The sequence below is a fragment of the Ranitomeya variabilis genome, chromosome 5 (genome assembly GCF_051348905.1).
Source record: "Ranitomeya variabilis isolate aRanVar5 chromosome 5, aRanVar5.hap1, whole genome shotgun sequence".
NCBI classification, from domain to species: domain Eukaryota; kingdom Metazoa; phylum Chordata; class Amphibia; order Anura; family Dendrobatidae; genus Ranitomeya; species Ranitomeya variabilis.
The window spans coordinates 270,349,342-270,365,489 of NC_135236.1; the positions used below are offsets into that span (position 1 = coordinate 270,349,342).

Below are 16,148 nucleotides of genomic sequence, written 5' to 3' on the forward strand. Positions count from 1 at the left end.
TTATAATACTCTGTGCTCTCTCTCCCACCCCCATCTCCAATTGATTATAACACTTTGTGCTCTATCTTCTACCCCACCCTCAATTCATTATAATACTCTGTACTCTCCAACCCCCCACACTCAATTCATTATGATACTCTGTGCTCTCTCTCTCCCACACCCCAACCCCAATTCATTATCATTCTCTGTGCTCTCTCTCACACCCCATCCTCAATTCATTATAATACTCGGTGCTCTCCCCACCTCACCATCCTTAATTCATTATAATACTCTGTGCTCTCTCCTACACCCAATTCATTAACCTTGTCTTTGTTTTCTTCCCCACCCTTTCCAACTTATTATAATGCTATGTTCTCTCCCCAATTATCACACTATTTGCTCTCTCATTCAACCCAAATAATTATCACAATATTTGCTCTCCCACCCCCAATTCATCATTGCACTATTTGCTCTTTCTCCCACCCCCAATTCATTATCACACCCTTTAAGGCTGAGTCACACATAACGATATAGTTAACGATATCGTTGCAATGTCACGCTTTTGGTGACGTACCAACGATCCCGCTAACGATCTCGTTATGTGTGACAGCGACCAACGATCAGGCCCCTGCTGGGAGATCGTTGGTTGTTGGGGAATGATCAGGACCATTTTTTGGTCGCTGATCACCCGCTATCATCGCTGGATCGGCGTGTGTGACGCCGATCCAGCGATGTGTTCACGTGTAACCAGGGTAAATATTGGGTTACTAAGCGCAGGGCCGCGCTTAGTAACCCGATATTTACCCTGGTTACCATTGTAAAAGTAAAAAAAAAAACAGTACATACTCACATTCTGATGTCTGTCACATCCCCCGGCGTCCACAGGGTTAAAACTGCTTTCGGCAGGCGCGCTGCTAATGCACGCACTGCTGCCGAGAGCTTCCCTGCACTGACTGTGTCAGCGCCGGCCGTAAAGCAGAGCACAGCATTGACGTCACCGCTGTTACTGCCGGCGCTGACACATTCAGTGCAGGGAAGCTCTCGGCAGCAGCGCGTGCATTAGCAGCGCTCCTGCCGAAAGCAGTTTTAACCCTGTGGACGCCGGCGGAGGACGTGACAGACATCAGAATGTGAGTATGTAGTGTTTTTTTTTTTACAGTGTTTTTTTTTTTACTTTTACAATGGTAACCAGGGTAAATATCGTGTTACTAAGCGCGGCCCTGCACTTAGTAACCCGATGTTTACCCTGGTTACCCGGGTGCTGCAGGGGGACTTCGGCATCGTTGAAGACAGTTTCAATGATGCCGAAGTCGTTCCCCTGATCGATGGTCGCTGGAGAGAGCTGTTTGTGTGACAGCTCCCCAGCGACCACACAACGACTTACCAATGATTACGGCCAGGTCGTATCGCTGGTCGTGATCGTTGGTAAGTCGTTTAGTGTGACTCCAGCTTTAGTCTCTCTCCCACACCCAATTCATTATCACACTATTTAGTCTCTCTCCCACTCCCAATCAATTATCATACTGTTTAGCTGTCACACCCAGCCTCAATTCATCATGTTTTGCTCTCTCTCTCACCCCGGGTCATTCACTTCAAAGAAAAAACTTACCTCTCCTAGCAATTCCCTTGCTCAGCATCCTTCCTCTTCTTGCCAGGCAATGCCAGTGCATACATGCTGAATGACACAGCTAGTACGATGATGTCATCGCATCGGCTCCATCATAGAGAAGGCGACGTTGGCTTCCTGTGTGCAGTAAGTCCGCATCTTTGTATTGCCTGCAGTGGAGCAACAGGAGAATGCTCCCCACCGGCGATAAGCGCTGCTGATGGTGGACAAAAAAAAATATGATGAGGGCAATTTGGGCCTGGTTTCCCATGGAGCATTGGGCCCCTGGCGGTAGCCCAGATCGCCTTTATTATAATCCGCCTACGAACAGAGTGATATGTTTATATTGGACTCTGTAGCGCATGGGAAACCAGTGCAACAACTGGCACTGGGTAAATGCATCGGTATAGCGGTTGGAAAGGAATGCAATCCTGGCTGCAGCATTAAGGACGGATTGGAGAGGGCAGGTTTTATAAGAGAGAGACCGATTAGTAGTTGAGTAGTTAGTATTTTGAGGTGTAGGTGACATGAGCGAGTGAGTAATCAGATGTAAGGGGTGAATGAAAAATCTGAATAAAATATGACCTCAAAACAGCAGGCATGTTGCTGGGGAGTAATAATAGATCGACACACGGAAATGGCAATGTCGGGTATAGGTAGATTAGTGGAGGGAGGAAATACAAGGAGTTCAGTTTTTGACAGATTCAGCTTTAAATAGAGGGAGGACATAATGTTAGAGATGGCAGAAAGACAATCACTGTAATGCAGAGGTGATGTCAGGAGACAATGTGTATAATTGGGTGTCATCAGTATAGAGATTGATTAGTTGATGTGACCCTTCAGCACCCACACTAGTCCTGGTCATTGCTTTGCATAAGGATGTCCCCTTGGAAATGAGGACTTTAAAGTAGGACTTCCGAAAGACAGATTTTAATGGATTCAGAAAGATGGTAGGAAAGGTGTAATGGCTGGATGTTCTAAAGCACAGAAATGTACATGAAGGATAGAAGATTTTGCTAAATTCTCACTGCACAATCGGTAACTATCTTGAAAAGAAGGAAGAATTGGAAGCATTTAAAGAGACCAGGGTGGATGAACACAGAAATTAATCACTTGTTAAAAAGAAATGTAGAGTGGGGGAAATAAGTATTTGATCCCTTGCTGATTTTGTAAGTTTGCCCACTGACAAAGACATGAACAGTCTATAATTTTAAGGGTAGGTTAATTTTAACATTGAGAGAATATCAAAAATAAAATCCAGAAAATCACACTGTATAAATTATATAAATTTATTTGCATTTTTGCAGTGAGAAATATGTATTTGATTCCTCTGGCAAACAAGACATAATACTTGGTGGAAAAAAACCCTTGTTGGCAAGCACAGCAGTCAGACTTTTTTTGTAGTTGATGATGAGGTTTGCGTACATGTCAGGAGGAATTCTGGTCCACTCATCTTTGCAGATCATCTCTAAATCATTAGGATTTTGAGGCTGTCGCTTAGCAATGCGGAGCTTCAACTCCCTGCATAAGTTTTCTATGGGATTAAGGTCTGGAGACTGGCTAGGCCACCCCATGACCTTAATATGCTTCTTTTTGAGCCACTCCTTTGTTGCCTTGGCTGTATGTTTTGGGTTATTGTCTTGCTAGAAGACCCAGCCATGACCCATTTTTAATGTCCTGGTGGAGGGAAGGAGGTTGTCACTCAGGATTTTACGGTACATGGCTCATGGGAGATTGATGCGGTGAAGTAGTCCTGTGCCCGTAGCAGAGAAACACCCCCAAAACATAATGTTTCTGCCTCCATGCTTGACAAAAAATTAACATGCTGTGGAAAATACGACGTACAGTTTACGCGCAGTATTTTCCGCACCATGGGCACAGTGGATTTGGTTTTCCATAGGTTTACTTCAGATCTTCAGAGAAGATCTAGATAAGCTTGAACAATGGGCAACAACTAATGGAATGGTATTTAACAGGGAGAAATGCAAGATTCTACATCTGGGCAAGAAAAACAAAAACTAAATTTACAGAATGGGAGAAATAGAACTCAGCAACAGAACTTGTGAAAAAGACTTCGGTATACTAATAGATCACAGACTATACATGAGTCAACAGTATGATGCAGCAACTCTAACATTCTATGAAACCACACTAGTTCTGACCACTGCCTTTTATAGGTGATATGATCACCTCAGCTTCCGCACTAGCTCTGACCATTGCTTTGTATAGTTCACATGATCCTTCTAGCCCCCAGACTAATCCTTGGCATTGCGTTGTATAGGGATCTGAAGGTGATGTGACCCCTTCCCCCAACAAATTAGTCCTGACCATTGCCTAGTATAGGTGATGTGACATTCACACTAGTCTTAACCATTGCCTTGTATAGGGATATGGAGGTAATGTGACACCCCCTTCCCCACAGCCATTGCCTTGTCTATACAAGGCAATGGCTGTGGGGAAGGGGGTGTCACATTACCTCCATATCCCCATACAAGGCAATGATGTGATCCTCTACATTAGTCTTGGCCATTGCCTTGTATAGTTGATGTGACCCCCCACCAGTCCTGGCCATTACCACAACCCCAATACTAATCCTGGCCATTGCCTTGTTTAGGTAGTGACACCCCCTCCCACACATTAGTTCTGGCCATTGCGTTGTATAGGGATTAGCCCTCCTCCCCATTAGTCCTGGCCATTGCTTTGTATAGGGATGTGCCCTCCTGGCCATTGCGTTGTATGGGGATGTGCCCTCCTCCCCATTAGTCCTGGCCATTGCTTTGTATAGGGATGTGCCCTCCTCCCCATTAGTCCTGGCCATTGCTTTGTATATGGATGTGCCCTCCTCCCCATTAGTCCTGGCCATTGCGTTGTATAGGGATGTGCCCTCCTCCCCATTAGTCCTGGCCATTGCGTTGTATAGGGATGTGCCCGCCTCCCCATTAGTCCTGGCCATTGCGTTGTATAGAGATGTGCCCTTCTCCCCATTAGTCCTGGCCATTGTGTTGTACAGGGATGTGCCCTCCTCCCCATTAGTCCTGGCCATTGCTTTGTATAGGGATGTGCCCTCCTGCCCATTAGTCCTGGCCATTGCGTTGTATAGGGATGTGCCCTCCTCCCCATTAGTCCTGGCCATTGCATTGTATAGAGATGTGCCCTTCTCCCCATTAGTCCTGGCCATTGTGTTGTACAGGGATGTGCCCTCCTCCCCATTAGTTCTGGCCATTGCGTTGTATAGGGATGTGCTCTCCTCCCCATTAGTCCTGGCCATTGTGTTGTATAGGGATGTGCCCTCCTCCCCATTAGTCCTGGCCATTGCCTTCTATAGGGATGTGCCCTCCTCTCCATTACTCCTGGCCATTGCTTTGTATAGGGATGTGCCCTCCTCCCCATTAGTCCTGGCCATTGCCTTCTATAGGGATGTGCCCTCCTCCCCATTAGTCCCGGCCATTGCTTTGTACAGGGATGTGCCCTCCTCCCCATTAGTCCTGGCCATTGTGTTGTATAGGGATGCGCCCTCCTCCCCATTAGTCCTGGCCATTGCTTTGTATAGGGATGTGCCCTCCTCCCCATTAGTCCTGGCCATTGCTTTGTATATGGATGTGCCCTCCTCCCCATTAGTCCTGGCCATTGCATTGTATAGAGATGTGCCCTTCTCCCCATTAGTCCTGGCCATTGTGTTGTACAGGGATGTGCCCTCATCCCCATTAGTCCTGGCCATTGCTTTGTATAGGGATGTGCCCTCCTCCCCATTAGTCCTGGCCATTGCTTTGTATAGGGATGTGCCCTCCTGCCCATTAGTCCTGGCCATTGCGTTGTATAGGGATGTGCCCTCCTCCCCATTAGTCCTGGCCATTGCGTTGTATAGGGATGTGCCCTCCTCCCCATTAGTCCTGGCCATTGCGTTGTATAGGGATGTGCCCTCCTCCCCATTAGTCCTGGCCATTGCGTTGTATAGGGATGTGCTCTCCTCCCCATTAGTCCTGGCCATTGTGTTGTATAGGGATGTGCCCTCCTCCCCATTAGTCCTGGCCATTGCCTTCTATAGGGATGTGCCCTCCTCTCCATTACTCCTGGCCATTGCTTTGTATAGGGATGTGCCCTCCTCCCCATTAGTCCTGGCCATTGCCTTCTATAGGGATGTGCCCTCCTCCCCATTAGTCCTGGCCATTGCTTTGTATAGGGATGTGCCCTCCTCCCCATTAGTCCTGGCCATTGTGTTGTATAGGGATGCGCCCTCCTCCCCATTAGTCCTGGCCATTGCGTTGTATAGGGATGTGCCCTCCTCCGCATTAGTCCTGGCCATTGTGTTGTATAGGGATGCGCCCTCCTCCCCATTAGTCCTGGCCATTGTGTTGTATAGGGATGCGCCCTCCTCCCCATTAGTCCTGGCCATTGTGTTGTATAGGGATGTGCCCTCCTGCCCATTAGTCCTGGCCATTGCGTTGCATAGGGATGCACCCTCCTCCCCATTAGTCCTGGCCATTGCCTTGTATAGGGATGCGCCCTCCTCCCCATTAGTCCTGGCTATTGCGTTGTATAGGGATGTGCCCTCCTCCCCATTAGTCCTGGCCATTGCTTTGTATAGGGATGTGCCCTCCTCCCCATTAGTCCTGGCCATTGCGTTGTATAGGGATGTGCTCTCCTCCCCATTAGTCCTGGCCATTGTGTTGTATAGGGATGTGACCTCCTCCCCATTAGTCCTGGCCATTGCCTTCTATAGGGATGTGCCCTCCTCTCCATTACTCCTGGCCATTGCTTTGTATAGGGATGTGCCCTCCTCCCCATTAGTCCGGGCCATTGCCTTCTATAGGGATGTGCCCTCCTCCCCATTAGTCCTGGTCATTGCTTTGTATAGGGATGTGCCCTCCTCCCAATTATTCCTGGCCATTGTGTTGTATAGGGATGTGCCCTCCTCCCCATTATTCCTGGCCATTGTGTTGTATAGGGATGTGCCCTCCTCTCCATTAGTCCTGGCCATTGCTTTGTATATGGATGTGCCCTCCTCCCCATTAGTCCTGGCCATTGCGTTGTATAGAGATGTGCCCTTCTCCCCATTAGTCCTGGCCATTGTGTTGTACAGGGATGTGCCCTCCTCCCCATTAGTCCTGGCCATTGCGTTGTATAGGGATGTGTCCTCCTCCCCATTAGTCCTGGCCATTGCGTTGTATAGGGATGTGCCCTCCTCCCCATTAGTCCTGGCCATTGCCTTCTATAGGGATGTGCCCTCCTCTCCATTACTCCTGGCCATTGCTTTGTATAGGGATGTGCCCTCCTCCCCATTAGTCCTGGCCATTGCTTTGTATATGGATGTGCCCTCCTCCCCATTAGTCCTGGCCATTGCGTTGTATAGAGATGGGCCCTTCTCCCCATTAGTCCTGGCCATTGTGTTGTACAGGGATGTGCCCTCCTCCCCATTAGTCCTGGCCATTGCGTTGTATAGGGATGTGTCCTCCTCCCCATTAGACCTGGCCATTGCGTTGTGTAGGGATGTGCCCTCCTCCCCATTAGTCCTGGCCATTGCGTTGTATAGGGATGTGCCCTCCTCTCCATTACTCCTGGCCATTGCGTTGTATAGGGATGTGCCCTCCTCCCCATTAGTCCTGGCCATTGCGTTGTATAGGGATGTGCCCTCCTCTCCATTACTCCTGGCCATTGCGTTGTATAGGGATGTGCCCTCCTCCTCATTAGTCCTGGCCATTGCCTTGTATAGGGATGTGCCCTCCTCTCCATTACTCCTGGCCATTGCTTTGTATAGGGATGTGCCCTCCTCCTCATTAGTCCTGGCCATTGCGTTGTATAGGGATGTGCCCTCCTCCCCATTACTCCTGGCCATTGCCTTGTATAGGGATGTGCCCTCCTCCCCATTAGTCCTGGCCATTGCGTTCTATAGGGATGTGCCCTCCTCTCCATTACTCCTGGCCATTGCGTTGTATAGGGATGCGCCCTCCTCCCCATTAGTCCTGGCCATTGCCTTGTTAGGGATGTGCCCTCCTCCCCATTAGTCCTGGCCATTGCGTTGTATAGGGATGTGCCCTCCTCTCCATTACTCCTGGCCATTGCGTTGTATAGGGATGTGCCCTCCTCCCCATTAGTCCTGGCCATTGCTTTGTATAGGGATGTGCCCTCCTCCCCATTAGTCCTGGCCATTGCGTTGTATAGGGATGTGCTCTCCTCCCCATTAGTCCTGGCCATTGTGTTGTATAGGGATGTGCCCTCCTCCCCATTAGTCCTGGCCATTGCCTTCTATAGGGATGTGCCCTCCTCTCCATTACTCCTGGCCATTGCTTTGTATAGGGATGTGCCCTCCTCCCCATTAGTCCGGGCCATTGCCTTCTATAGGAATGTGCCCTCCTCCCCATTAGTCCTGGCCATTGCTTTGTATAGGGATGTGCCCTCCTCCCCATTAGTCCTGGCCATTGTGTTGTATAGGGATGCCCCTCCTCCCCATTAGTCCTGGCCATTGCTTTGTATAGGGATGCGCCCTCCTCCCCATTAGTCCTGGCCATTGCGTTGTATAGGGATGTGCCCTCCTCCGCATTAGTCCTGGCCATTGTGTTGTATAGGGATGCGCCCTCCTCCCCATTAGTCCTGGCCATTGTGTTGTATAGGGATGCGCCCTCCTCCCCATTAGTCCTGGCCATTGTGTTGTATAGGGATGTGCCCTCCTGCCCATTAGTCCTGGCCATTGCGTTGCATAGGGATGCACCCTCCTCCCCATTAGTCCTGGCCATTGCCTTGTATAGGGATGCGCCCTCCTCCCCATTAGTCCTGGCTATTGCGTTGTATAGGGATGTGCCCTCCTCCCCATTAGTCCTGGCCATTGCTTTGTATAGGGATGTGCCCTCCTCCCCATTAGTCCTGGCCATCGCGTTGTATAGGGATGTGCTCTCCTCCCCATTAGTCCTGGCCATTGTGTTGTATAGGGATGTGACCTCCTCCCCATTAGTCCTGGCCATTGCCTTCTATAGGGATGTGCCCTCCTCTCCATTACTCCTGGCCATTGCTTTGTATAGGGATGTGCCCTCCTCCCCATTAGTCCGGGCCATTGCCTTCTATAGGGATGTGCCCTCCTCCCCATTAGTCCTGGTCATTGCTTTGTATAGGGATGTGCCCTCCTCCCAATTATTCCTGGCCATTGTGTTGTATAGGGATGTGCCCTCCTCCCCATTATTCCTGGCCATTGTGTTGTATAGGGATGTGCCCTCCTCTCCATTAGTCCTGGCCATTGCTTTGTATATGGATGTGCCCTCCTCCCCATTAGTCCTGGCCATTGCCTTGTATAGAGATGTGCCCTGCTCCCCATTAGTCCTGGCCATTGTGTTGTACAGGGATGTGCCCTCCTCCCCATTAGTCCTGGCCATTGCGTTGTATAGGGATGTGTCCTCCTCCCCATTAGTCCTGGCCATTGCGTTGTATAGGGATGTGCCCTCCTCCCCATTAGTCCTGGCCATTGCCTTCTATAGGGATGTGCCCTCCTCTCCATTACTCCTGGCCATTGCTTTGTATAGGGATGTGCCCTCCTCCCCATTAGTCCGGGCCATTGCCTTCTATAGGGATGTGCCCTCCTCCCCATTAGTCCTGGCCATTGCTTTGTATAGGGATGTGCCCTCCTCCCCATTAGTCCTGGCCATTGTGTTGTATAGGGATGCGCCCTCCTCCCCATTAGACCTGGCCATTGCGTTGTGTAGGGATGTGCCCTCCTCCCCATTAGTCCTGGCCATTGCGTTGTATAGGGATGTGCCCTCCTCTCCATTACTCCTGGCCATTGCGTTGTATAGGGATGTGCCCTCCTCCCCATTAGTCCTGGCCATTGCGTTGTATAGGGATGTGCCCTCCTCTCCATTACTCCTGGCCATTGCGTTGTATAGGGATGTGCCCTCCTCCTCATTAGTCCTGGCCATTGCCTTGTATAGGGATGTGCCCTCCTCTCCATTACTCCTGGCCATTGCTTTGTATAGGGATGTGCCCTCCTCCTCATTAGTCCTGGCCATTGCGTTGTATAGGGATGTGCCCTCCTCCCCATTACTCCTGGCCATTGCCTTGTATAGGGATGTGCCCTCCTCCCCATTAGTCCTGGCCATTGCGTTCTATAGGGATGTGCCCTCCTCTCCATTACTCCTGGCCATTGCATTGTATAGGGATGCGCCCTCCTCCCCATTAGTCCTGGCCATTGCCTTGTTAGGGATGTGCCCTCCTCCCCATTAGTCCTGGCCATTGCGTTGTATAGGGATGTGCCCTCCTCTCCATTACTCCTGGCCATTGCGTTGTATAGGGATGTGCCCTCCTCCCCATTAGTCCTGGCCATTGCTTTGTATAGGGATGTGCCCTCCTCCCCATTAGTCCTGGCCATTGCGTTGTATAGGGATGTGCTCTCCTCCCCATTAGTCCTGGCCATTGTGTTGTATAGGGATGTGCCCTCCTCCCCATTAGTCCTGGCCATTGCCTTCTATAGGGATGTGCCCTCCTCTCCATTACTCCTGGCCATTGCTTTGTATAGGGATGTGCCCTCCTCCCCATTAGTCCGGGCCATTGCCTTCTATAGGAATGTGCCCTCCTCCCCATTAGTCCTGGCCATTGCTTTGTATAGGGATGTGCCCTCCTCCCCATTAGTCCTGGCCATTGTGTTGTATAGGGATGCCCCTCCTCCCCATTAGTCCTGGCCATTGCTTTGTATAGGGATGTGCCCTCCTCCCCATTAGTCCTGGCCATTGCTTTGTATATGGATGTGCCCTCCTCCCCATTAGTCCTGGCCATTGCGTTGTATAGAGATGTGCCCTTCTCCCCATTAGTCCTGGCCATTGTGTTGTACAGGGATGTGCCCTCCTCCCCATTAGTCCTGGCCATTGCGTTGTATAGGGATGTGCCCTCCTCCCCATTAGTCCTGGCCATTGTCTTGTATAGGGATGTGCCCTCCTCCCCATTAGTCCTGGCCATTGCGTTGTATAGGGATGTGCCCTCCTCTCCATTACTCCTGGCCATTGCCTTGTTAGGGATGTGCCCTCCTCCCCATTAGTCCTGGCCATTGTCTTGTATAGGGATGTGCCCTCCTCCCCATTAGTCCTGGCCATTGTCTTGTATAGGGATGTGCCCTCCTCCCCATTAGTCCTGGCCATTGCTTTGTATATGGATGTGCTCTCCTCCCCATTAGTCCTGGCCATTGCGTTGTATAGGGCTGTGCCCTCCTCCCCATTAGTCCTGGCCATTGCCTTGTTAGGGATGTGCCCTCCTCCCCATTAGTCCTGGCCATTGTCTTGTATAGGGATGTGCCCTCCTCCCCATTAGTCATGGCCATTGTCTTGTATAGGGATGTGCCCTCCTCCCCATTAGTCCTGGCCATTGCTTTGTATAGGGATGTGCCCTCCTCCCCATTAGTCCTGGCCATTGCGTTGTATAGGGATGTGTCCTCCTCCCCATTAGTCCTGGCCATTGCGTTGTATAGGGATCTGCCCTCCTCCCTATTAGTCCTTGCCATTGGCTTCTATAGGGATGTGCCCTCCTCTCCATTACTCCTGGCCATTGCTTTGTATAGGGATGTGCCCTCCTCCCCATTAGTCCGGGCCATTGCCTTCTATAGGGATGTGCCCTCCTCCCCATTAGTCCTGGCCATTGCTTTGTATAGGGATGTGCCCTCCTCCCCATTAGTCCTGGCCATTGTGTTGTATAGGGATGCGCCCTCCTCCCCATTAGTCCTGGCCATTGCTTTGTATAGGGATGTGCCCTCCTCCCCATTAGTCCTGGCCATTGCTTTGTATATGGATGTGCCCTCCTCCCCATTAGTCCTGGCCATTGCGTTGTATAGAGATGTGCCCTTCTCCCCATTAGTCCTGGCCATTGTGTTGTACAGGGATGTGCCCTCCTCCCCATTAGTCCTGGCCATTGCGTTGTATAGGGATGTGTCCTCCTCCCCATTAGTCCTGGCCATTGCGTTCTATAGGGATGTGCCCTCCTCCCCATTAGTCCTGGCCATTGCGTTGTATAGGGATGTGCCCTCCTCTCCATTACTCCTGGCCATTGCGTTGTATAGGGATGTGCCCTCCTCCCCATTAGTCCTGGCCATTGCGTTGTATAGGGATGTGCCCTCCTCTCCATTACTCCTGGCCATTGCGTTGTATAGGGATGTGCCCTCCTCCTCATTGGTCCTGGCCATTGCCTTGTATAAGGATGTGCCCTCCTCTCCATTACTCCTGGCCATTGCTTTGTATAGGGATGTGCCCTCCTCCTCATTAGTCCTGGCCATTGCGTTGTATAGGGATGTGCCCTCCTCCCCATTACTCCTGGCCATTGCCTTGTATAGGGATGTGCCCTCCTCCCCATTAGTCCTGGCCATTGCGTTCTATAGGGATGTGCCCTCCTCTCCATTACTCCTGGCCATTGCGTTGTATAGGGATGCGCCCTCCTCCCCATTAGTCCTGGCCATTGCCTTGTTAGGGATGTGCCCTCCTCCCCATTAGTCCTGGCCATTGCGTTGTATAGGGATGTGCCCTCCTCTCCATTACTCCTGGCCATTGCGTTGTATAGGGATGTGCCCTCCTCCCCATTAGTCCTGGCCATTGCTTTGTATAGGGATGTGCCCTTCTCCCCATTAGTCCTGGCCATTGCGTTGTATAGGGATGTGCCCTCCTCCCCATTAGTCCTGGCCATTGCCTTCTATAGGGATGTGCCCTCCTCTCCATTACTCCTGGCCATTGCTTTGTATAGGGATGTGCCCTCCTCCCCATTAGTCCGGGCCATTGCCTTCTATAGGAATGTGCCCTCCTCCCCATTAGTCCTGGCCATTGCTTTGTATAGGGATGTGCCCTCCTCCCCATTAGTCCTGGCCATTGTGTTGTATAGGGATGCCCCTCCTCCCCATTAGTCCTGGCCATTGCTTTGTATAGGGATGTGCCCTCCTCCCCATTAGTCCTGGTCATTGCTTTGTATATGGATGTGCCCTCCTCCCCATTAGTCCTGGCCATTGCGTTGTATAGAGATGTGCCCTTCTCCCCATTAGTCCTGGCCATTGTGTTGTACAGGGATGTGCCCTCCTCCCCATTAGTCCTGGCCATTGCGTTGTATAGGGATGTGCCCTCCTCTCCATTACTCCTGGCCATTGCCTTGTTAGGGATGTGCCCTCCTCCCCATTAGTCCTGGCCATTGCTTTGTATAGGGATGTGCCCTCCTCCCCATTAGTCCTGGCCATTGCTTTGTATAGGGATGTGCCCTCCTCCTCATTAGTCCTGGCCATTGCGTTGTACAGGGATGTGCCCTCCTCCCCATTACTCCTGGCCATTGCCTTGTTAGGGATGTGCCCTCCTCCCCATTAGTCGTGGCCATTGCCTTGTTAGGGATGTGCCCTCCTCCCCATTAGTCCTGGCCATTGCCTTGTTAGGGATGTGCCCTCCTCCCCCTTGGTCCTGGCCATTGCTTTGTATAGGGATGTGCCCTCCTCCCCATTAGTCCTGGCCATTGTGTTGTATAGGGATGTGCCCTCCTCCTCATTAGTCCTGGCCATTGCCTTGTATAGGGATGTGCCCTCCTCTCCATTACTCCTGGCCATTGCTTTGTATAGGGATGTGCCCTCCTCCTCATTAGTCCTGGCCATTGCGTTCTATAGGGATGTGCCCTCCTCTCCATTACTCCTGGCCATTGCGTTGTATAGGGATGCGCCCTCCTCCCCATTAGTCCTGGCCATTGCCTTGTTAGGGATGTGCCCTCCTCCCCATTAGTCCTGGCCATTGCGTTGTATAGGGATGTGCCCTCCTCTCCATTACTCCTGGCCATTGCGTTGTATAGGGATGTGCCCTCCTCCCCATTAGTCCTGGCCATTGCTTTGTATAGGGATGTGCCCTCCTCCCCATTAGTCCTGGCCATTGCGTTGTATAGGGATGTGCTCTCCTCCCCATTAGTCCTGGCCATTGTGTTGTATAGGGATGTGCCCTCCTCCCCATTAGTCCTGGCCATTGCCTTCTATAGGGATGTGCCCTCCTCTCCATTACTCCTGGCCATTGCTTTGTATAGGGATGTGCCCTCCTCCCCATTAGTCCGGGCCATTGCCTTCTATAGGAATGTGCCCTCCTCCCCATTAGTCCTGGCCATTGCTTTGTATAGGGATGTGCCCTCCTCCCCATTAGTCCTGGCCATTGTGTTGTATAGGGATGCCCCTCCTCCCCATTAGTCCTGGCCATTGCTTTGTATAGGGATGTGCCCTCCTCCCCATTAGTCCTGGCCATTGCTTTGTATATGGATGTGCCCTCCTCCCCATTAGTCCTGGCCATTGCGTTGTATAGAGATGTGCCCTTCTCCCCATTAGTCCTGGCCATTGTGTTGTACAGGGATGTGCCCTCCTCCCCATTAGTCCTGGCCATTGCGTTGTATAGGGATGTGCCCTCCTCTCCATTACTCCTGGCCATTGCGTTGTATAGGGATGTGCCCTCCTCCCCATTAGTCCTGGCCATTGCGTTGTATAGGGATGTGCCCTCCTCTCCATTACTCCTGGCCATTGCGTTGTATAGGGATGTGCCCTCCTCCCCATTATTCCTGGCCATTGTCTTGTATAGGGATGTGCCCTCCTCCCCATTAGTCCTGGCCATTGTCTTGTATAGGGATGTGCCCTCCTCCCCATTAGTCCTGGCCATTGCGTTGTATAGGGATGTGCCCTCCTCTCCATTACTCCTGGCCATTGCCTTGTTAGGGATGTGCCCTCCTCCCCATTAGTCCTGGCCATTGTCTTGTATAGGGATGTGCCCTCCTCCCCATTAGTCCTGGCCATTGTCTTGTATAGGGATGTGCCCTCCTCCCCATTAGTCCTGGCCATTGCTTTGTATATGGATGTGCTCTCCTCCCCATTAGTCCTGGCCATTGCATTGTATAGGGCTGTGCCCTCCTCCCCATTAGTCCTGGCCATTGCCTTGTTAGGGATGTGCCCTCCTCCCCATTAGTCCTGGCCATTGTCTTGTATAGGGATGTGCCCTCCTCCCCATTAGTCCTGGCCATTGTCTTGTATAGGGATGTGCCCTCCTCCCCATTAGTCCTGGCCATTGCTTTGTATAGGGATGTGCCCTCCTCCCCATTAGTCCTGGCCATTGCGTTGTATAGGGATGTGTCCTCCTCCCCATTAGTCCTGGCCATTGCGTTGTATAGGGATCTGCCCTCCTCCCTATTAGTCCTTGCCATTGGCTTCTATAGGGATGTGCCCTCCTCTCCATTACTCCTGGCCATTGCTTTGTATAGGGATGTGCCCTCCTCCCCATTAGTCCGGGCCATTGCCTTCTATAGGGATGTGCCCTCCTCCCCATTAGTCCTGGCCATTGCTTTGTATAGGGATGTGCCCTCCTCCCCATTAGTCCTGGCCATTGTGTTGTATAGGGATGCGCCCTCCTCCCCATTAGTCCTGGCCATTGCTTTGTATAGGGATGTGCCCTCCTCCCCATTAGTCCTGGCCATTGCTTTGTATATGGATGTGCCCTCCTCCCCATTAGTCCTGGCCATTGCGTTGTATAGAGATGTGCCCTTCTCCCCATTAGTCCTGGCCATTGTGTTGTACAGGGATGTGCCCTCCTCCCCATTAGTCCTGGCCATTGCGTTGTATAGGGATGTGTCCTCCTCCCCATTAGTCCTGGCCATTGCGTTCTATAGGGATGTGCCCTCCTCCCCATTAGTCCTGGCCATTGCGTTGTATAGGGATGTGCCCTCCTCTCCATTACTCCTGGCCATTGCGTTGTATAGGGATGTGCCCTCCTCCCCATTAGTCCTGGCCATTGCGTTGTATAGGGATGTGCCCTCCTCTCCATTACTCCTGGCCATTGCGTTGTATAGGGATGTGCCCTCCTCCCCATTAGTCCTGGCCATTGCGTTGTATAGGGATGTGCCCTCCTCCCCATTACTCCTGGCCATTGCCTTGTATAGGGATGTGCCCTCCTCCCCATTAGTCCTGGCCATTGCGTTCTATAGGGATATGCCCTCCTCTCCATTACTCCTGGCCATTGCGTTGTATAGGGATGCGCCCTCCTCCCCATTAGTCCTGGCCATTGCCTTGTTAGGGATGTGCCCTCCTCCCCATTAGTCCTGGCCATTGCGTTGTATAGGGATGTGCCCTCCTCTCCATTACTCCTGGCCATTGCGTTGTATAGGGATGTGCCCTCCTCCCCATTAGTCCTGGCCATTGCTTTGTATAGGGATGTGCCCTCCTCCCCATTAGTCCTGGCCATTGCGTTGAATAGGGATGTGCCCTCCTCCCCATTAGTCCTGGCCATTGCCTTCTATAGGGATGTGCCCTCCTCTCCATTACTCCTGGCCATTGCTTTGTATAGGGATGTGCCCTCCTCCCCATTAGTCCGGGCCATTGCCTTCTATAGGAATGTGCCCTCCTCCCCATTAGTCCTGGCCATTGCTTTGTATAGGGATGTGCCCTCCTCCCCATTAGTCCTGGCCATTGTGTTGTATAGGGATGCCCCTCCTCCCCATTAGTCCGGGCCATTGCCTTCTATAGGAATGTGCCCTCCTCCCCATTAGTCCTGGCCATTGCCTTCTATAGGGATGTGCCCTCCTCTCCATTACTCCTGGCCATTGCTTTGTATAGGGATGT

The 16,148-nt window shown here is 51.5% G+C and overlaps 1 long non-coding RNA gene across 2 annotated transcripts in view; it reads right to left on the reverse strand.

Annotated features, from left to right (window-relative positions):
- The window catches only part of LOC143775769 (uncharacterized), a 47,417-nt gene extending 45,754 nt beyond the window's left edge, over positions 1 to 1,663 (reverse strand). For both annotated transcript variants that reach the window (XR_013215702.1, XR_013215701.1), the window contains exon 1: positions 1,589 to 1,663. This is a non-coding gene — a long non-coding RNA (uncharacterized LOC143775769). The remainder of the gene's footprint in view (positions 1 to 1,588) is intronic.
- Positions 1,664 to 16,148: the final 14,485 nt, after the last annotated feature.